The sequence below is a fragment of the Pocillopora verrucosa genome, chromosome 6, assembly GCF_036669915.1.
Source record: "Pocillopora verrucosa isolate sample1 chromosome 6, ASM3666991v2, whole genome shotgun sequence".
NCBI lineage: Eukaryota > Metazoa > Cnidaria > Anthozoa > Scleractinia > Pocilloporidae > Pocillopora > Pocillopora verrucosa.
Window position 1 is genome coordinate 3,172,591 of NC_089317.1, and position 8,096 is coordinate 3,180,686.

General features: G+C 39.4%; 1 pseudogene; it reads right to left on the reverse strand.

Moving 5' to 3' along the window:
• Positions 1–3,612: 3,612 nt before the first annotated feature.
• Positions 3,613–7,123, reverse strand: LOC136281571 (tumor necrosis factor receptor superfamily member 16-like; annotated as a pseudogene).
• Positions 7,124–8,096: the final 973 nt, after the last annotated feature.

Sequence of the window (8,096 nt, forward strand, 5' to 3'; positions counted from 1 at the left end):
GGTGGGAGATATAACAAGATAATTTGGTTTACTGAACTGAATTGAAAATGTAAATTGGCCACTGTAAAGAGTTTCTAAAGATGACATTTCGAGCGTTAACGCTCATTCCAAATGTCAGCTTTAGAAACTCCTTATTGTACAAATTCAGTTGATAAAACCAAATAAAATTGAATTTGCTTTCGAATCACTTGCGTGTTCGAGCTTATGGCGATTTGACCGATCGCTTTGATTGACAGGCTTCGTTTTCTTTTCCCTTCTCCTTTATTTTTGGTACGTAGCTTTACTAAAGCAAACTTTTGTCTAGCCCCCCCTCCCCCCCCTACCGTCCCAAGCTCCTCCGTCCCTATAGAATTGTTACAGTTTAAGATATATTTTTACCTAGACACCCAACATGAGATGAAAACGCAAACGATCGACAGACATTGTGCAGTCAGAGCGCGGGAGGGTTGAGTGAAAAAGTTGTGTTCCCTTGTCATAACAATCAGAATACTTGGTGTCATTTTGTCTGATTTTTATTTACTTGAAATTGCAAATCACTGTCATATGAATAAAAAGGTACTCTCTTCAAAAATCTCTCTCTCAGTCAAGAATCAAACATTAAACAAAGCCCTTTTACAAAAGATTCATCGATCCGCCAAAAATATTCATACGTCCTTTTTTTATGCAACCACATATTACACTCCGAATTCGCTGTACAAAAATAAACGTCCTTTGGAACTTTACATCTATAACTATGACTCTCTTTTCCATTACCTTAAAACTTGTTTCATTTTTTTGTCTTAATTAGTCCCTATTTTCATTTTTATTTCAATTCTTACCACTTTCAATAGAACATTCTTATTGACCAGACATTATTTATGGCCTGAGCGTGGAGGAGGGAGGGGAGATTTTTGTTCTGTCCCCATAAAATTCACTTGATCTCCCCGCTAAGGCTCTGTAAGATTCTTATCATACCCCCCTTTCTCTCATTAGCAGTTAACTGGTAGCGGATTTTCTATAGTCCCCTACCCCCTTTATATTCTGTCGGCGACGACCGATTCCCCCTCTGTTGCCTCTGAAAACCATGTGATCATTTACCCCCTTCCTCCCCCCGCCAGGCGATAACTAATGACTGGTTCTGGTTGCTTGATCTCTACGTTGTCTTCACTATCATTTATATCTCAAACTCTTTTGACCTACACTGTTCAATTTTGCGATAGGCGATCGCGAATTGCATAGCATGGCATAAATTATTTTATCATATAACTTTGTTCGTACGTGCGTTATGATTGGTCAATTTAGGCAGGCCGTTTTTCACTACACGGCCCGCTAAATTCAAATGTCTGCGTGAATTGAAATCTTTCCTTTCTGTTTGAACCCAGAGATATGATAAATATCGTACTAAAACCTCGTTTTCCAGGTCCTTCCTGTAAGTTACAGAAACTCGTTTTTCCCTCGGATTTATGGCACGCGCACTTTGATCTTCCTTGCATTGGGCCATAAATCTGAACAGAAAAAACTTGGTCCGTAACTCAAGTACAAACCTCGAACTCGGTTAGTGAGACGCACATGCATGTTTTACTTAGATCCGTGTTTTTTAGAGCCTTTCGCATAGACACGAACTTAAGTGTTTTAAAGTGACTGACATGATATTTCAAAGGCGAATCGCATGCATACAGCGTATGTATATCTACATTACCAACTACAGTATAAACTATGATTCTTTTTATATACAACTGCATTTTTCTTGAACAAACATACGGTTTTCCTTATAAAGGCATTTGTCAATTCCCACCGGCACTGTCACACTTTCGTTCCCAGAACCTCAACCAAATGAGTAGAGAGAGCCTAAGAACGAAATTGTTATAGTTTGATTTCAAAATCAAATCACCGCCCAGACAGAACGTCAGCGTCCCCTATACAGCTTCAACGCAATTAAATGAATTCGCAATATACAAAATTTAAGCTCAACTTCTCGACATCCAATGCTATGGAAACAAATGTCGTCGAACGTCGAAATATTCCATAAAGCACAAATTAGGAAATATCACGTTGTAGAATCAGTCTCGTAGTGACGTCAGAGAACTGTACCAATTCTATTAAAAACCTGTTGTGCTTCATTCATCTTACACACGAAAAGAGTCTAAGAAGAAGTTTACTGATTGGGTAAAAAAATAAATTGATGTGCCGCCTCACTAAGGAGAAACGTAAGCTTGATCAAGAAAAAATTTCTGAACCGTAACAACTTTGAATACTATATATATATCTATCCTACATCTTTAATGCTCTAGTCTTTTCACTGCTATGACATTTTATCCGACAATCTGCAGATCTAAGGCCCTTGAAAAAGATGAGCAGGTATCTTGCTCAATGTGAATGGAAATTGTCTCATCTCTTCGTCAGGCGCCATTTTTTCTCTTATTTCTGCCAAATTAACTCTTCAACTCCCATAAGTGATCAAGAAGGAATTTCTCCTTACAATATCAAGACAATAACAAGCAGACAAGTGATAAGAATGAAAGAGAAATATCAATCAGGGGATTATCAGTTGATCCAAAAACAAATTCTCCAAACTAACGTCATAAGATTCGTATGGCAGACAGAAAGGAGAATTACTAATGAGATCTGGGAAGTGAAAGGGTTAACCCTTTGCACCCTTACATCATTATGCATATTCTCCATACTGTTCTCTATACATTTCTTCAAGTGCCGACAAGGAGAAACTGTTTAACAATCAAGAGCTTCTCCAGTTGGTGATCATTTGCTATATTCTCATGACCTTAATGCATGATCCGTAGGTGATATTGTGGGGAGAAATTAGATGCTAGTCACTCTTAGGGTTTAAAGTGTTAAGGCACCAAATATGACAGCGGTTGCCACTGGTGTTTTTTATTTCCCACTTTTTTTCTCTTAACTTTCTTTCTTTTTGGTTGATGCCTACAAGAAAAAGGCCAAAACCTTCAAACAACTCAGCCAAACTGAAAGCCTTGATCCCAATAAAACATGACCTGAATTTTATAATGGGTCGAAATAAAAGCCAGTTACCAGTGCTCTACTGCTACTTATAACGGCCGATTTACACGGTGCAACTATGACGCATGCAACAAGCTTGCAACACTCCATACTCCCTTGGGGCCATTTGCACGTGCACAAGCCAAAATCCAAACTTGCCGGCTTTCGGAAAGGAATTCTTCTTCACTCCTGAGCGAAATTAATGTCTGCCTCCTCTTCTGAAAGAGTTATCTTCGCTTTGTATTCGACAACTAACTTTGCTCTGTATTCGACAACTAACGAACAGTAGCAACTTCGTCCGTGATTATGATGCAAGAAAACTTCACTTTCCTTCCCCTACTCAGTAGAAATTTTTCACAATGTAATTCATATTCATCGATTTCGGCTACGGTTGTCGCAGCGTTTAAAAAATGTTTTTCAAAACATGTTTTAAAATCCTACGACATTTTTGAGACGTATGCGACAGTCGTAAGCGAGTTGCAGGTATGATTTAGAAAAAAATAATTCGTTTCGTAGGCCTGTCGTGTGCTTGTTGCACGCGACTAAGTCGTACCGCGTAAATCGGCCTTAAAAGATTTTGCCACCCGCGTCGGCGGGGAGACGCTCGTGTTAAAGTTTCGCTTTGTGACTTCTTCTCGCGCACAGCCATCTCTTACACCATCGGAAACCGCTTATGGAAAAAAAGGAACAGCAACACCTACCTTAATTACAACACGAACAAAACAAACGACTTAATAACCTTTCATTCACGATCCAAGACTCTGCGTCCATTTAACATTGTCCAACTCAAGTTTTCCGCTTAATCCATCTCAATAGTTGAGAGCTCCACCTTCGGGCGACTACCTGAGAGAAACGCCTTTTCTCCTCGCTTTCACGTACAGTTCTTTCTGCTTCATCAATTATCCCACGGCTTAAGAACTTGCACGCAGTCATCCCTTTTCATTTTCTTCAATACATTGATAAGGAAATCCACAGTGGAACTATCTTTTTGTCCCCATTGATAAAGCACGTTTTGAGTAGCCTCGTTGACCTCAAGTTCAAAGTTTTTTTATCTCATTCGTAGTAAACTCGAGGTATCCCGCAAGTGTCACCCAGTTTTTGCTTGACTTGGGGTTTAAAAACTTTCCAAGTTCGATGAAAACATGGGCGGGAAGGTCCCGAACCAACGTTTTACCTGTGGTAGAGAAATCAAAAATATTATTATCATATTCTGAGACTTACAAAAAGTACCATTGTGCTGGTAGATACGGGAGGTCTGAGGAGAGGTCGCAGGTGCCCATACAGTTATGAGATTAGCTTAAGTAATTTGCAGACTTTAGGGGGAGAGGGGTGGGACATTTTACGGTCAGCCTTCGCCTTGGAAGGGTAAAGGTTCGTTTCCGTTAAAAATCAATAATTGACACAAGGTCCAGTCTCTAGCGTGGAGTTCAAATTAAAAAAAACGACTTTCACTTCGAAAATCCGAAGGTTGGCACCACTCCGCAGGTCAGCGGTACACGTTCGCAGTTGAGGAGTTAGTCTTCAGCTTGATTTCGCGTGTTTTCTCATTAAACTAAACACCAAGAGACCGTCATTTTTTGTAATCGGCGGAGTTGTGGCCGGGGCATAATTCAATTTTTGTTGTTGCTCAATGAAACAGTTTTTACTCCTCGCCCCGCCTCAGAGAATTGCAGTTTTTAGTGGTGAAGGTAATCAACAATTATTGTCAATTCTCCCGTCTAGCTGTAACAGATTTCCTTGTTATTAGTTTTGAGAATTTGGTGTTAGATGGGGATAAAAAAATCTACCCGATAAGTTTCAGAATTCTCATGACCTGTTTGCTGGATGATGTAGAGATATTAGAGATAGGGAGAAGTTTCATGTTAATCTTTTCTGAGAGTTCAAAGGTTGACAACGAGAAAATGGTAGCGAGCCGAGACAAAGAACTTGCCGAAAGAAAGGAACTAAACAGTGAGAAGTGAAAAATAAACAAAAACGAAACAAAACAACATAAAAGACAACAAAACAAACAAAATAAAGGAAAAAGGTAGAAAGTATTGAAAGTATGCATCATAAAAGAAACCAAGAATTTAAAATGGAAAGACGCTCTGATTTTAAAAGAGACCATCGATTAGGCATACAGCGAGTTGAACAAATTTCTTGATCCAGCTGCCCATTTTATGTGAAAAAACAATATTTTAAACCTATTCTGTGTCAAAGTCATGATACGATTATACATGACTCTGTCGGAATAGATGTGAATTATTGTTTTTTCACATTAAATCTAGCGTGAACTATAACTTAGTTTTGTAATAATTTCCATTCTCGGTTCTTCCTTAGTCCTTCTTTATTCAAATATGCCTGTAGATGTTCTGGATTATGGATGACGCCCATGCGTTCTTCAACAATCCTTTAGTTTCACACACATTGTAATATCCAGTTAGAACTAATGCAAAGTATGAAAACTACTTCGATCACGAATAGGATTACAGGAAATGCTAAATAGCAATAGGCCTTGGATAAAAAAAGATTTGAACTATGGAAAATAATCAACTAAAAATTGTCCGGTTCAAAAATGTCACACCACACACAGAACGAATTGTCACGAAAGTGTCACGCGGCAACGTGCGCTTCTTCTAACTCCTTAAGGATTATTTTGAATACAGACCGAGCTCTTTCCCATTTGAGACATACTTACTTTTGCCGTTGCTTACGCTGAAGCCCTGTAACGAGCCACTACTGCCCTGAGAGTCAGAATCTCGTTGATGACTATTTGGTCTCGTGGAGTAGGCCGTCCGCCTTCCTCCAAGTCCGTACGAAGATCGCGCGTGAGCTGGTGTCTCCGATGAGGTGGGCGGCACAAAGTCATATTTCGCTTCCTCCATTTCTAAAACAATTACAACGACAACAGCGAATTTGTTAAAGATTCTGTCTCTCAGACCCTCTCAGGATAACAGCCAGAGGAAAGAAGAAAGAGATTCTAATATAGCGTTAGTTTAGTTTTCAACGCTGTTGACTGTCAAATTTTATTTCTGTTCTATTCTGGAAAACGTGATTTATTTAGCAGAGATCGCGTGGTGCACGTAAATGAGTGTATGGGCGATTTTTATCGGTAAACTTCGAGCCAGAATTGAACAAATGTCCATCATTTAGCATACTTCACTAGCTACGCGTTGTAAAAAGTTTTCATTGCATTTTCCCAGGATTAAAATTCATACAGAGTTATATTCCGTAGAGGCGAAAACAAGGGATTGCATTGTTTCTTCATGGTTTCGCAAAGCGTTTGGTCGAAAAAGCTTGCGTTATCCTCTCAGTCAGTAAGGAAGCAGAACTCAAATCAGCATTCTGTCAATATCACCACGTCCTACAGTTTTAAATAGCGTCCGATCTCCTCTTCAAGCGTAATATGTGTAGGTGTCAACGAGAAACAGGTAAACATACAAAATATTTGCTGTCAGGATTCTCGTTCGCGGACAACGCAAAATTTGTCGTTTTCACTTTGTTGCTAGGCAGATGAGAATTTTAAAGAAATCTACAACGTGTTTCAAAAAAAACACGTGGGGTGCTATTTTCCTCCTCATTAAATCGTTTCATTCGCAACTTTTTCGTTAGTGTCGCCGTTCTGTTTGGCATAAGAGCCCTAATGTTTACTAAAAGCAATCCTTTATGGGACTTCGCTCAGCCTGACGATCTGACCTCAAAAAAAATTTTTTTTTCTTACCTTGAGGGTCATGAGCCTGGTTTCCTTCATGCCGATTTTGTTTCTTCCACTAACAGTAGAAAGCCACAGCAATTAGAACGAGAAGCAACACAGCAATAACGATACGAATGATATATGTTATGGAGTTAGATGTTACTTTCTCTACGGGGCTTAATGAACGTCCAGCATTGGTTGGTGCCGAAGGCGCTCGAGAGACTGCAGTGATTGAAATAAAGCGTAAGTATATATCTGCGTTACTGACCAAATGTGAGGTCAAGATAGCAGGTTAAGAACTCAATAGCCACTTTTGTTCTAAAAAACCTCCGATCCCAACAACATTTTTGGGAAACTTTACGAGACTGATTCTCAAAGGAAAGTCTTTGAATTTCAACGACAAACACTTGCAATAGCTATGGGAACAAAAATGGCGATAGCTTTTGCAGTCGTATTCATGGCTCAAATTGAGAAACAGCTTCTAACTAGCTACAAGCCACATAAACCATTTCTTTGGAAAATATACATTGATGACATTTTTTGTGTGTGGACCATTCCCGAAACCGAAATCAACAACTTCAATAATTTGGTAACTCATTGCACGCCAGTTTTAGATTCACGCACGAAATTTCATCAGCAAAAATTGTTTTCCTCGATACTGAAGTTTTTACAGGACCGAGATTTTCCGATAGCAAAATCCTTGATTTTTAAACATAATGCAAGCCGACAGAAACATTCCAATATACAAACTTCTCTTCACGCCACCTTCTCAGTGTTAAGAAGGGTTTTTGTAAAATGAGAGGCACTAAGCTTACTGAGAACAAACTGAAAACAAATGCCCTAGAGGGCATTGTAACTGTTTTCAAGAGCAGCATGGCTCAGTCCAGCTTCCCTAACACATGGAAGATTGCTAAAGTTAATGCAATCTTTAAAAAAGGAAACCCAGCAGATGTTTCAAATTATAGGCCAATATCACTTTTAAGTATCCCCAGCAAGCTGCTCGAAAGTCAGATCTGCAACATAATTGATACCCATCTGAACAGCTGTGGCATAAAAAGCTGTAAACAGTGGGGGTTTAGCAAGGGACTATCGACTGAAGGAATGCTTACCTCTATGACTGAAGGATGGAAGACAGCAATTGACAATGGTCTGACAGTTGGAGCAGTCTTTATTGACTTCCAGAAAGCTTTTGACACTGTCCCCCATTATATTTTATCGCATAAACTACACGCCATTGGAATATCAGGATCTCTTCATGAATGGCTAATGAGCTATCTTACTGATAGATGTCAATTTGCTGAAGTTAATAATTGCAGGTCGGTCACTGACTATGTGCGATATGGAGTCCCTCAAGGCTCGCTTCTTGGCCCCCGGCTCTACACCATATATGTTAATGATCTCCCTGACCACATCGACTCGGGAGATCTATACA